The following is a 13,522-nucleotide window of genomic DNA, read 5'->3' as shown; positions in this document are numbered from 1 at the left end:
AATGATGACCCATTTGAAAATTGAGGTTCAGCTTCAGTTAAAGCTACAAGAGCTGTATTATGTTAAGGAAAATGGACTAGGGTTTTTCTTTCCTTTGAGTCTCACTTCAATATAGAAGAACAAAAATTCTTCAATATTGTATATCACTTTTGTACTAGACTCTGAAATTACCTCTACCTTGGTTGTCCCTGAAATAATGTGGGGTGTGTGTGTGTGTTTATCTGTATTCAGAGGCATCAACTTTCGTTTACTTAGAGCTTCAGAATTGCTTCGATGAGACTGGCTCTAAAATCTCCACGTACACTGTACGAGAACTTGTTGCTTCTCTATCATGACTACAGTTATGCCGAAAATTTAGACAAATTGTAGGAAAAGGCATGGCAGTGTCAACTAGGTCGAATTCAGCCAGGTAAATCTCTAACAGGGAGAGCAAAGAGATTAGATTTCTGGTATCAATTTTTCAATGTCTACTTTAGGTGGGGAGTTAGTAAGGTGAGGGAGAGTTAATATATTTGCCATCTTGATTTCAAAGTCTATGCTTTGGATTAGGATGACCAGCCTAGTTTTTGGAGCAAGCAGTTGCTACGGTTTCCTGTGTGCTATACTTGACCATTATACTTTTAAATTTCACGTAGTAGACAATTTGAGAATCTTTGCCTCTCCCAAGAAGACATCGGTTGAAATTTTTCTCTCTTCAGAATTTCTGATAGCACAACTAGCCATATAAGAATAAACTTAAAATGTGTTTCAGTAATTTGTTGTTTCAAATTCACATGTTTATTCAAAAGCTAAATCTGTTTTCAGATGTAAAAGGAATAGCTATAGTGTGAATGACTACAAGAGGTATGAGATGTCCTACAAGGTTCTGTGTAGATGAGAGAGAGACACAGACATACTAAACCTTCATGAGGTCTAGAATCATGAGACAAATAAATTGTGACAAGTCCAAGCACTTCTTAGATAGGAGGATGGAGTGATGTTTACATATCTGTAACTATTTTACTATTTTAAAGCTAGGAAAGGCCTAAGAGGTGATCTAATCAACATCCTCAAAAGCAGTATATTTGAATCATTTGTGATACTTGGTATTTGCTTCCTTCTCTAGAACTCTCAGTGGTGTTGAGATGTAATTATGGAATCTACAAAAGCTATGGGAATGACAGAGAATTGTAAAGCAAGTATATACAGAAAGGGACTATGTTGTAGGGAATAGCAAATAAACATAATAATAATTTCTTATGTATGTGTAGTGTTTGAACAAAGAAAGACAGGTTTCCATTTTGTCAATGAGAAAAAACCAAGGACCAGAAAAGTTGTGTGATTTTCTGAAAGTTATATGGTTGGTCATGGAAGAAATGGGATTAAATTTCAGGTTCCCTGATATCTAGTCCAAAGTCGTGGGTACTATATTATACTGATGAATGAAACAAAATAAACAAGATTGGCTGGCAAATTAGGTTTCATTTGTTTCTGCTGCATGGGAATTCAATGTGGCCTCTTTTTTTCCTAAACTAACCCCGCCAGCTGGCTTCATGTACCTTGGCAACTGAAGCAAGAATAATCATGCCTCCACAACTTAGATTCTTATAAGTGTGACCTGTTAGATTTGGGGACAAATGTAAATTAGAGAATATCTGAATAGAATGGTGACATACATAGAAATTGTAATTAGTTATTATTCTTTTCTTCATTTATTTGTCTTGTTAGAGGCAATAGTAAGGTAAAGGGATGGAAGAGTTCAGGTTGCATTTAGATTCTAACAAGTAGTTTGGCCAGAGAGCAGGATACCCGCCAGGTACTCAGTAAGGAGAGAGAGAGGTACTTTGGGAGAAAATCATGGTGTCTTGAAATGGCAGACAAGACCATGATCAGCAGTGGGTGGCCAAGAAAGAGTTTTAGTGGAGAATAGACATAACCCTAGCTCTGCTTTAGAAAGATGAATATAGCTGCAGCTGCAGGATGCTTGAAGTGGAGCTGGGACCACTTACAGGACCCTGGAGGCAAAGAGACCAGCTGAAAAAGAGGCTCTTAGAGCAGTCAAGGTGAGGAGAAGCATGAACCTTGGGCCAGGCCAGTGACAGCAGGAACAGAAAGGAAACAATGTCTAAAACCAAGAAGGAGTTTTCATTTTGACTATAACCAGAGCAGGGGAATAGTTCTGAGAAAAAAAAAAAAATCAAATCAATCATGCTCAGGGAATCAAAAACTACCACTTAATATGAATTTGTAAGTGATATCATTTTTAGATCCTTGCTACCATTACCATAATGGCCTTTTTTTATGATTAAAAACTACTTGACTTTTAAAAAGGAGGGAAGGAGCAGAAAGAGAGCAATGTGAGAGAAAGACAGCAAGGTGAGAGAGGAATATGATAGAAGTTTTCCCAAATGGATAACAATCCTAAAGATTTACTTGGCTTTGCCAATAATAAGTTTGACATTATCAAAACAATTAAAAAACTTTTCTTATCCACAAAATAATGATAGAGGAATAACGATGGAATACTTAAATGCAGTATATACTTTTTCAGAAGAACAAGAGTGAGGTTAGTCAACAAAAGAAAAGCACTCACTGCTACCTTGAAAGAGTGGACATATGTTAATTCCATCCTACTTAGAAAAAAGTTCCTTTATTTAGGTTGCATCTGTATAGGGGTGATTAGCATTTGTGGTCTTTGGTAAGAAACATTAAGAAGTCATATGGTCATAATCTTAAAAACACTGTCAAAAATCTTAATGCTAACTTAAATGTTCAGTTTTTATAAAGATCTTCTCCTGGCTTCCTGAAAAAAAGTCATCTCCTCTGCCCCATTTTCCCTTCTCTTCCATTTCTACCCCATTTTGGGGGAATTCTCAGCTCTTTTACTGGCTTCATTGTTGTCTTATTATCACTTTTTGTTGGTAAGCTGCTTCAAATATTTTTGATGCTAGACAGATATAAATTATAACTGTAGAGAAGCAAATGTCTAGCTTTGGACATAGTCTTACCTTGATAGAAAATGGCAGCGTAACTAAGAGATTTGTCATTTTTAAGTACCAGTTACTTCAGTTATGCCTGTTTAATACTCAACTAAAATCCACTTCCTCAAAACCATCTGAGGCTTTAACTCTTAAATAAAATTATGGAGACTTTGACTTTTAGAGTCAAAAGATACCTTAGCAATTTACAAATATAACTATTTCACAGAGGAGGGAACTGGGATCTGCAGACAGTTCCAAAAGTCATAAATGAGGGGGTTATCTGTAGTGAATTTGCTTCAGGAAAATTTTAGAATCATTGCTACTTATAAGAGATACCTTATTCAGTAATATTAGGCATCGTATTAGGCAGTATATTCACTGTAATAGTAGTAGTAAAAATAATAATAAAATATCCTCCATTTTTTAGTAACTACCATATCTAGGCACTTTACGTATATTTTTTAAAATATTTACAACTCTGCATATTAGGTGGCATTACCCTCATTTCACAGATGAAGGACTGAGGCTCAGGTATATTATAGGACTCGCTCAGAAGTACCCAGCTCTGACTCCAAAGCCTCTATTCTTCCTGGTGAGGCTAGCTGGACAGAGGCAGTGTGATGTTGAGTACTGGTCCCCAAACTTGACTGCCCTCCAGAATCCCTTGGAGAGCTCTTAAAAGATATGACTCTTAGGCCCATCCTCCAGAAATTCAGGTTTATCCATTTGATGTTTTTCAAACACTCTCCCTGTGACCCTAGTGTTTGGCCAGATTTATGAACCACTCGCTGATTAGAAAGCAGATAGCATTTAAAGTCACAAGATACAGATTACAATCTGGATTTTGTTTAATGATCTGTGTAATCTTGATCAAGTTGCTTACCCTTCCTAATTCTATGTTTACTCTGCAAAATAAGATTAGCTTGCACAGTGCAAGAGTACCAAGTGAGATATTTCATGTGAAATGCTTAATAAACTGTCAAGTGCTGTGGAAAAGTAGAGTACCCTGAGCATTTTGAATTGCAAAATATATTAATGCAGTGGTTCCCTGTGTGGAACTTCATAACCCTGTAACAATTCAAAAAAGTTTATAGAATGAGATAAAGTAACCTACTTCTTATTCTGCTAAGACCATTCAAAAAGAAAAGGAGACCTTCTATCATGTACTTTCACCATCGTTTCATAAATGAAGTTTTAATAACAAGAAAGCAATAAGAACCTGATTTCAGAATGAAGGAATGAAGGACAAACCTTTAAATTGAATATCATTTGCCTTGTGAGAAAGTTACTACCCTGTACTTATTTTTTGTTCTTTCTCCAGAGCACAGAAATTGTGACTAAGAGTGGAAGCACTACCTTTGAGATCATCTAGTCCAGCCCTGAGAAATATTGCTGTGCTAGGTTATGCGATTTTCCCAGGATCTTCCAGCTAGTTAATGGCAGACTAGAGGTCAGAGAATGTCACTGTTTATCAGCATTTTTTAGCTATGCCCCCTGTGTTATTTCTTCAGCCTCTCCCACAGGCCAAAAGCTTGTCCAGCTTTAATTCTGTCATTTACACATGGAGACAATAGGTTTAGTGAATGTCTTTTCCAACCACATCCTCCCCTTGACATCCCCACTAGAATCTGAGCATTGTCCCCAAGGGGTAGTTGTGTTGATGTGTCTCCCCTTACATCTCAGACTGAGAAACACTGGGATTTTTATTTGCTCATGATCATTCTAGACTAGATGAACTTGGGGATAAAGCAGAGCCAGGAAGGCAATTTGTCATCCATGGAGAGTTAAGAGCTGAATGCTGTGGAGTCATAATGCCTGGGTTTGAATCTAAGCTCCACCACTCATTAATGTATGACTTTGAGCAAGTCCTTGAGGCTCAGTTTCCTTATCTGCAAAATGAGGATAATATCTGGAACTACCTGATAGGATTGCCGTGAGGGTTAAGTGATCAACTGCATTGAAGTGCTTGCTATGAGCTTGATCAGTACTAGCTTGTGGTAGGAGTAGTACTCAAATTATTTCTTTGACTTTTCCCTCTTTATGGCCTTTGTGAACGCATGGTTTAAAGTGGTTATACATGCTAAAGGGGATCCTGACTTCCCAGCGAATGAACAGACCTTCTGTTAATTTCCTATTGCACCGTTCTTTGCTAATAGCTCCATGCTGCACCATTATCAACTCCTGATCCAGGGCAGTGAATTGCGTCCTGTACAGAGTTAATGAGCCATTGCAAATAGGATCAGCTCTATTAGTGCTGCTGTTATTCATTTATTTTCATTATCCAAATTACCCCATTTATATTTGTTATAAAGCACAAAGCCTGTTTCTGTTTTAAATATAAAAAAAGAGTAGCATAAATTTACAGATAGAACATGTGCTGCCGTTAAAAATAATTTTGAGGTTATTTTGAAGTCGAATACAGAAAAGTGTGTTTTATTTTCATAATTTATGAAATTCATCAGTTGTTACCTAACATACATACATCAAAAGACAAAGTGCAATTATAAGCCAGTCTTTTTTAATGAATCTGCATATTTATAGTACTGCACAGTGCTGTGTCAGAAAACAGGGCGTTTCGAAAAGGAAAAGGTGAATTCCTTTCCAGTAATGCCTTATATAATGTTGCTGTAAAATGAATAATACAATAAAGAAATAAGCAATAAATTGGATCATGGAGTTTTGAGGTTTATACTGTGGTGACACTAAAAGGAACCACAGCCCTAACAAAGAAGTTCTTTACGTTTTTAACAGTTCCTATGGTGAGTAGTTTGAAATGAATTGAATGGAATGCTTATTTCTTCATCTCTGTCTGTGACCTAAGTCACTACTATCAAATGTCTACCAGGCATTCTAAAGGTAGTGATGTCAGAAACACAGACTTGGCTGTTTTTCCCTCTGTGTTTTGTAATCTAATTCCACATGGAAGCATGGCGTTGCTTCAGAGATTTAATGCATCATCTTTCTATTTCTCCCCTTTGCGTGACACAGTAAAGATGAAATGAACTGCTTTACTGCCTACTAGTTGAATTTTAACAAATTACTTAGTTTCTGAACATTGTTTATCTGTTCTCCTGATAATCTGGTGGGTACTGAGCTTACAGAGTTAAATATCATCCCTCAGGAATGGTACCTTTGTAGGGCTATTGTGAAAAATTCAGTTTGTTTGTTTGTTTAATAAATATTTACTTAAGAATCAGCAGTGTGCTAGATCCTGGAAATACATGAATGGACAGGAAAAAAACACAGTCCCTGCCCTCCCTGAACTGACACTCTAAGGGGAGATGAGCCAAGTGTAAAGGAAAGTATACTATTACCCCTATACTGTATTCACCTAACTGTGAACAGGAATTTCCAGTGAAAACAGGAGTTTCCTTTCTAAAATACAGATCTGACTTCATTTCTTATCTGCTTGAATCATTTCAATTGCATTCTATCACCATCAGGATAAAGAAAGCCCAAATTTCTTTACATGGTAGCTTTCTTTACTGGGTGGCTTGAAACAAGAGAAAGTTATTCTCCCACAATTCTAGAGGCTAAAAGTCCAAAATCAATGTATCATCAGAGTGATGCTTTCTCTGAGGCTCTGAGGATAATATCTCTTTGCCTCTTCATAACTTCTAGTGGTGGCTGTCAATCTATGCCTACATCTTCACGTGGCCTCCTCCCCTCTGGGTCTGTGTATGTCTCTGTCTTTACACGGCATTTTTCTCCCAACGTCTCTGTTTTCTCTTCTTATAAGGACACCAGTGATATTGGCTTCTGGCCAGTTCTAATTGAGTATGACCTCATCTTTTTTTTTTAATTTATTTATTTTTGGCTGCATTGGGTCTTCATTGCTATACACAGGCTTTCTTTAGTTGCGTCGAGCAGGAGCTACTCTTCATCATGGTGTGTGGGCTTCTCGTTGCGGTGCTTCTCTTGTTGCAGAGCACAGGCTTTAGGAGCACAGGCTTCAGTAGTTGTGGCATGCGGGCTCAGTAGTTGTGGCTCACGGGCTCTAGAGCACAGGCTCAGTAGTTGTGGTGCATGGGCTTAGTTGCTCCATGGCATGTGGGATCTTCCCGAACCAGGGCTCGAATCTGCTTGCCAAAGCTCGTGTCCCCTGCATTGGCAGGCAGATTCTTAACCACTGTGCCACCAGGGAAGCCTGAGTATGACCTCATCTTGACTTGATTATATCTGCAAAGATCTATTTCCAAATAAGATCACACTCACAGGCACTGGGGTTATAACTTCAACATATCTGTTTTGGGGGACACACTGCAACTCACAATAACACACATCCCAGTTTATTTGTACATAGTACATATTCATATATGCATATACATACATACATACATACATGTACATATATACATATAATTTTGAATAGTTTGTAAGAGCCAGAGTGGGAGAAATTTAGACTGTCATAAGTAGAAGGAATATTTGACCAAACATGGAATCAAGAAATGCTCCGAGGAAGAGATAGATGGAAAGACCTAACTAGCGCCTAGAATTGAAGAAGGAGAGTGAAGAAATAAAGGGCTAGAGAGGTTGTCAGAACCTGTGTCATGAGGAGCTAGATAAGCTATATTAAGAAGCTTGGGGTTTGCAATATTGAGAGACAAAGAGTGCCAGTGAAGTAATTCAAGCAGATGCAAGATAAAGTGAGACATGTATTTTAGGAAGAGTACTCTATCTGCATTGAGGGCAATGGATTAGAAAGGACCCAAAATTGGTAGTGGGAACAAAAGGGGCGATTTCAAAACAAATCAGGAGATAGAGTCCCTGGACTTGGTGACTAGTGAAATATAATAGGAGAGAAAAATTGAGAGTTGAAGACAATGCTCTGGTTTCTAGTCTGAGCAAAGCATGTTGCTGCTCTTCACTGGGGTGTAGAACATAAGAGAAGGGCCAGGCATTGGTTTGGGGCAGTACGAGGGATGAGGAGATACTGTATGTATAGCACACTGCTGCCATGTGATTGTCACTCAGTGAATTCATATCCTTTCTTCCTCCCTCTTACGTCTTCTTAAGTGAATGGTGTGATTCCATCAAGTTGGTATGGTCCCTGTCCTGTTTATGTATGATTAAAAATTTGTCAGGTTAACCTTTTCTGTGATCACATGCTAGTTAGTTAACAAGTCAACTTAAGCATTTGTCACTTTTAGGAAAAACTGAAGTCAAATGACTGTAGTTCCTTAAGGTATCCTCTCTATTTGAATAGCTAAGAGATAGAGAAAGTGACACTCCGTAGGGATTCATTCATCTCAAACTATCTCCTTCCTGCCACCCCAGTTGGGTCCTTTATTTGTTCATGTATCATCTCTACTCCATGGAAAGGACTTCTTTGCCATATGAGAACTTTTTTCATCTTGATATTCAATTTGTGGGACAGAAACCCTTCTTTTTTAAAATTTTATAATAACTTTATTTTTTGTGCTCTTTTGTTGTTTTTTAAATAAGCACTTTTACAGTTTTATTGTTTAACATACGTCACACACACAAACACACAGATACATAAACTCTTCTTTCTACAGCTTTCACAGAAAAACTTTTTGAAAGTTATATCTATTTAATTTTTCCTTTGAAATTCAGTGTGCACTGGGAAAGACAAAATCATGGATTTTGTTTTCCCAAAGAGATTCAGTGAAGTAGATGAAGGCAGTGTGAATCTAATTTAGAAAAAAACTTTCAAATGTTATTATTTTTCGTGCTGTATAGTTTTCAGAGTGCACCACACATATCACCATGTGCTTCTTGTACCAATTTTGGGGAATATCTGTATTATTTCCATCTTATAAATGAGGAGATTTGGCTCATAGAAGGTCATACAACTAGAAAAAGGCAAAGCTACAACTCAAATCCTATTATTTCTATTATATGTCACCTTTCCTCTGAGAAGATATTTTAATAATGAAGCAGAGTATCAGTAAGCATGCACCTTTGTTAATAGGGATATGAGTATGTGTAGCTGAGTCATAGAACTCTGGCCTCGGAATTCTGTGTTCTATTAAGTGAAAGTTCCACCAAGATCTGGCAGCTTTCTTGATTCATCCTATGATGCTTTGTCTCATGAATGAGTCTTTGGGACACTTGTTTGCAGAAATAATGAATATGCTAAATTTTACCAAATCATCTTTAATATTGTTTCAGCACTCTTAGTAACTACAAAGTTTGGATTTCCCCAAATTACCCTCACTTCTTATGCTAACTTCAAGTTCAGGGCTCCTCAAGACTACTCTCAGGTTTGATAATTCACTAGGACACACAGAACTCACTGAAAGCTGAGTTGTACTGTTGTACTCAGTTACAGTTTATTACAGCAAAAGGACACTGATTAAAATCAGCCAAGGAAAGAGGTACATACAGCAGGGTCCAGAAGAGTTCAAGTGCAGACCTTCCAATTGCCCTCTCCTGGAAGAGTGGTGTGGATGGCACCTACTTCTCCCAGCAATAGTGTGTGACAATATGTACGGACTACTGCCAACCAAGAAAACTCACCCAAGCCTTGGTATCCACAGTTTTTATTGAGACTTCATCACATAGACTTGGTTGAGCACCCTCATGGCTGACCTTCGTCTCTAGCCCCTCCAGAGGTTGAGCTGATACCATGAGGTTCAAAGCCCTCATCATAAATCACATTGTTGACCTGGACTCTCTGGCATGGCCCAAGGCCCCAGACAAGCAAAGATACTCTTACTGGTCAGTGACAAGAGTTTAGAAATTGCCTCCCAGGAGCCAAGGGCAAAGGCCAGACCTCTCCTTGAGCAAAGTATATCCCTTACCACACCCTTACCTTTTTGAAGCTATTTATTCATTCAGCTAATATTTAATGCTTACTATTGGGCATTAGGCTATCCCCTGGGGTATGTAGCACTGAATAGGACTCAAGCCCTCCCCTCAAGGAGTCCATAGCCTCAGTTTTAGTAGCTAAAGAAAAAATAGTGCCCAATTTTTCCTTCACTTACTGTCTCTAACTTTGGAGAATCACCTTATTACCTATGAGAAGATTCCATGAGAATTACCACAACATTCACACCAACTAGCCATTCTTTTTGTGTGGGTATGACTCTTTTTCTTTCTTTCTTTTTTTTTTTTCTGGTACATGGGCCTCTCACTGTTGTGGCCTCTCCCATTGCGGAGCACAGGCTCCGGACGCGCAGGCTCAGCAGCCATGGCTCACGGGCGTAGCTGCTCCGTGGCATGTGGGATCTTCCCGGACCGGGGCACGAACCCGTGTCCCCTGCATCGGCAGGCGGACTCTCAACCACTGCGCCACCAGGGAAGCCCTGGGTATGCTCCTGACTCTTGTTACAGAATGGTGCAGCTGCTTTGGAAGACAGCCTAGCAGTTCCTCAAAATGTTAAACATAGAGTTACTGTGTGAACCAGCAATTCCACTCCTATGTATATACCTAAGAGAAATGAAAGCATATGTCCACCAAAAAAAACATATTCGGATGTTTATAGCAGCAGTATTCATAATAGCCAAAAAGCAGAAACAACCCAAATGTGGATCAACTAATGAATGGATAAATGAAATGTGGTCTAATCATACTATGGAATATTATTCCACAATAAAAACGAATGAAATACTGATACATGCTATAACATAAATGAACCTGCAAAACATGATGCTAAGTGAGATAGGCCAGTCACGAAAGGTTACATATTCTATAATTCCATTTATATGAAATGTCCAGGATAGGCAAATCTGTAGAAACAAAAAGTGAATTAGTGGTCTCCTAGAGCTGGGGCTTGGAGTAGAATGGGGTGGGAGGGTGACTGCTGATGGGCACAGGGTTTCTTTTGGGAGTGATGAAAGCATGCTAAACAGATTTTGGTGATGTTTTCACAATTCTGTGAACATATTAAAACCATTGAATTCTACACTTCAAACAGGTGAATTTTAGGGTATATGAATTATATCTCCAAAAAAAGGTTTTAAAAATGTAGTATAAAGATTCAAGGGCTTCCCTGGTGGCGCAGTGGTTGAGAGTCCGCCTGCCGATGCAGGGGACACGGGTTTGTGCCCTGGTCCGGGAAGATCCCACATGCCGCGGAGCGGCTAGGCCCGTGAGCCATGGCTGCTGGGCCTGTGTGTCCAGAGCCTGTGCTCCGCAACGGGAGAGGCCACAGCAGTGAGAAGCCCACGTAATGCAAAAAAAAAAAAAAAAAAAAAAAAAGATTCAAAAGTCTGTACGCTAAATCTAAAGGTTGTGTTAGCTGTAAGTGACCTGATCTCACTCTTTGACACAGTTAATATGACTAACCCATTAGTCTAAGTGGGTGTCCCCTTCATTTATTATGGTTGCAAGAAGTCATTTAGAACCGTAAGTATTTCTACACATTAAAAGTGATTTGGAAACCAACACATCGTTAATATGTTAAAATGAATGGATAGTGATATCAGGCCGAAAGCTGAACATCTTTCAACTTCAGGGGGTGCGCTGAATAAGTTTGGATTTGAGAAGATCTTTAGTAAATTCTCAATAAAGCCTTATGCATTTAGGTACACCATAGATTAACTCTGGTACTTCATTCATTGAGTGAATTCAGAGAAGACAGTTTTGAAACTGAAAAGGGAATTTGACATCTTGCAATTGAATCATTCCATTTTACGTTTGAGATCCAGATAAGTTCAGTTTTTGAAATAGTACCGCCATGTGGTCTGGAGTTAGGCTATCTGGGGATATGAAAGTACATGTCATCATCCCTGTCTTCAAGAAGCTCCCAGTCTGTGGGTGATGTGGCTTAAACCCAAATAACAATAATCAGCAGCAGCATGAGATGGGAGGAAGAGTTTCAGTTTGGGACTGGGGCAGATCCATGTTTGAAGTCTGACTTCTAAATTTCCTTTCTGTGTGATCATGGGTTAATTTAGTAGGTTAATTAAGCCTCATTTCTTATCAAAAATAGAGGTAACGATACCTAATATTAGTAATAATAATGAGCTAATTTTTATTGAGCACTGGCACTCTGCCATACACTGTGCTGTGTTAGCATTTAACATGTTATCCCCTTTAATTCTCATGTGAACCGACACGTGGTTATGTTTTAACCATTTTTATAGTGGAGGGAAATGATGCTTAGAGAGATTAAGTACTGTTGATTCATTCAGTAAATATTTATCGAGCATTTACTAATGCTAGACATTATGCTAAATACTAGGGATGCAGCTGGATGTCCAGGATGCAATGGGATCAGGTAGGAGGAGCGTTTAGGAGGAGCACTGTAATTCAGTTCTGGGCAGGTAGGAAGGTTTTGTGTCTCAGGTCACCCTCTTCCCTCACATTCACAGTCCTTCAGCGAGACTCCACAGAGGAACTGATATTCCTTCCTATCTCTTGCACCCGTTTTTCATCTTGTTTCCTTTGTCTTATATTTATTTTCCTAATCAACTAGCCCATTAGATTGAGACCTCCTTACTGGCAGAGACTGTATTCTACTTACTCATCTTTAGTTTCTTTATATTGAGTTACTCAACTTAAGACTCTTGCATGGAATGATCAACGAATCAATAAATCTCTCTGTTGACTATTTTTGTCTTTTGACAAACGCGTCGTCTCTAAATCATGTAAATTATTCATGCCTTTTTTATCTTTTAATTTACTCGGGCCTTGTTCTCATTTCCTTCAGGCTGTGAAACAAAGTCCATTTATGTGTTTCACCTTTTTTGTTTTATGATATTAGGCTAGAAGTAATTTAGAATCTGAGGCCTCCTGCAATCTCCTCTTTATTTACCATGGCTTAGGAGATGGCTCAGATATACCCAGAACTTTCTCCATTAAGATAACTGTTGGTTTGCTTAGTATATCAACCAGATTCTCTGGATGAGCTCTCACTGCTGAAGCCATTAGATCCTTCTTGGGATTTAAACTCACAAAATGCTAAGTTTCCAAAGGCCATAAATATCAATCAGGATTCCAGTGTGATGTAGTTTCTTTCCCAACTGTATATTAGAAAATGGCTCTGGAGATTGTTTGCTTCTGCAGGATATTCCATGGGTAAATTCTATGATCTTTAGACACAATTTTAATTACTCCAGCTCTCTCTGTAATTAATATGGTTATCAATTTGTGGGCCATAAAATGCTGGTATTCCCCAAAACTTGAAATGCAAGGTTTAAGTATATCAGAAATTTGAAAGATTTGAAACTTTGCCTTAAGTTTAAAAGAAATGTTTTTAATTTCTTTAAAAGTAGAATTGAGGAAGCCTTTTTGAAATTGGGTATCTTAAGACACTTCATATAATTATTTTTAATGTTAAAAATTAAATCCAAATATGAAAGGCAATTAGTAAGTAATTATCCTTTGGCTGATCAGCATATTTGAAGGCAATATCAAGTTAGGTAAAGAGATAATTTTTTTTTATGTTGTAGCTACTTTAATTTTCAAAAGCCTTAATAAAAACAATTTAAAGCATCAGGTACCTTCCAGATTTTGAGTCATGAACATAACTTTACCCAAATTTTATCACACTCATGGTTGCCAGAGACTCTCTTGGAACATTCCTAGGAAGGGCCGCTTGCCAGCATCAGGAAAATCCACCCAAGCACCTAAAATTAGTGTAATAACCGCC

General features: G+C 38.3%; 1 protein-coding gene across 3 annotated transcripts in view; it reads left to right on the top strand.

Moving 5' to 3' along the window:
- ADAMTSL1 (ADAMTS like 1) overlaps window positions 1–13,522 on the top strand; it is a 475,434-nt gene that overhangs the window by 104,665 nt on the left and 357,247 nt on the right. The window lies entirely within an intron of this gene.

Source organism: Mesoplodon densirostris, chromosome 6 (assembly GCF_025265405.1).
Source record: "Mesoplodon densirostris isolate mMesDen1 chromosome 6, mMesDen1 primary haplotype, whole genome shotgun sequence".
In the NCBI taxonomy this organism is placed as follows: Eukaryota; Metazoa; Chordata; class Mammalia; order Artiodactyla; family Ziphiidae; genus Mesoplodon; species Mesoplodon densirostris.
This window is presented reverse-complemented; position numbering and strand designations above follow the sequence as displayed.